Raw genomic sequence first — 1,459 nt, 5'->3', positions numbered from 1 at the left:
GGGGGGGTGGGGTACACGGTTCTCAAGTCTTTCCAAAGCATTCGACTTGGTTTCCATAGAAATAATAGTTCAACTTTTTACACTCATATTTCACAGGTTTACACTTCATTTAATTAAATTATACCACGTGTGCCTAGAAAAACTGAGTTTGTTAGCAAACAGCATTAACTCCTGATAAACATCTAACTCCATTGATGCGGTTATTTACCTTCCTCGTGCCATACTTTTCTTGCTTGTAAATGGCGTTGTTATAAGGATTTAATTAGTTGATCTATCTAAAAAGCTTGGTAAGCACTCAAATGTTTGAGTGCAGAAACACACAGGTGTGCCTTAGCTGATAACTTTTCCAGAAGTTAATCCTCTGAGTTCGTTCCGTGAAAGTACATGAGAGCTTCTCCTAAGACAAAGATGCCTGCTACGGATCATAGAAAATCTCCCACCAAAACACCCCTTTTATTGCCTGGTCTTCTAATTAAATGTGCACTTGGTCCTCAGGATACTTGACACATACCTTATCCAAGAGCCTTATTCACATGTTGGGCCTGAGGGCAGGAAGTAAAACAAAAGCAACTTTCTCCTTCAACATTTGAGTGGCTGCCACAAAAATAAAAAAATAAACTTTTTATTCTCCCAAAAGAACACTCACCATGAGCTTTTTAATCTCTCCTATAGCACAGCAGATATATTCTCCGGAGTGTCAGGTGGCAAGGTACACACACAAATTGCAGGAGTACTGCTGGGAACAAAACCTGGCGTACTCTCTGATGTTAGAGGGCTCCCAGGCTTGATCTCCTTTCCCAATCCCTGGCAGCCAGTCACAAGCCTCCTAGACGTGCTCCAGCTCTCATGGAAAAGTTGGAAGGTAAGGTCCTCGAGAGAAATATGACAGAAAGAGCAAAGTCTTTAGAGGTAGACATGACTGGACCAAATTCACACTTTGCCGCTTAGCTGTGTGATCTGGGCAAGTCACTTAACTTCTCTGAGCCTCAGTTCCCTCAACTATACAATAAATCATCTTTGCTGCATCAAATCCTTCAAAAGACTTCCTGTGTTAAGGCTGGAATGCACCTAGCACATGACTGGGTACAGAGGAAGCATTTAATGAATGGCAGCCATTAGTATTGATTATTCTCCAAAATAGCTCCTTAACACTGACCCTTAGGGATAATGAGGCTCTAGAATGTAGTTGCTAAAAGCCAGGCTACCCTGGTTTAAATCCCAGATCTTCTGTTCCTGAACTGGGTAAACTTGGGCAATTTCCTTAACCTCTCTGTGCCTCATTTTCCCTGTCTCAAAAATGAAAAAAGTAACAGGACCTATCTCAAAGAATTGTAAGAATTAAATAAGTTGGTATATGCAACATGTTTAAAACAGTGCTTGGAACTATTAAGTACTATTTCATCAACTATATTACTACTGTATCATAACTGTCTCTTTAACTATGAACACCTTGAAACGA

This window comes from Zalophus californianus, chromosome 11 (assembly GCF_009762305.2).
Source record: "Zalophus californianus isolate mZalCal1 chromosome 11, mZalCal1.pri.v2, whole genome shotgun sequence".
Classification (NCBI taxonomy): domain Eukaryota; kingdom Metazoa; phylum Chordata; class Mammalia; order Carnivora; family Otariidae; genus Zalophus; species Zalophus californianus.
Note: the sequence above shows the minus strand (reverse complement) of the source record.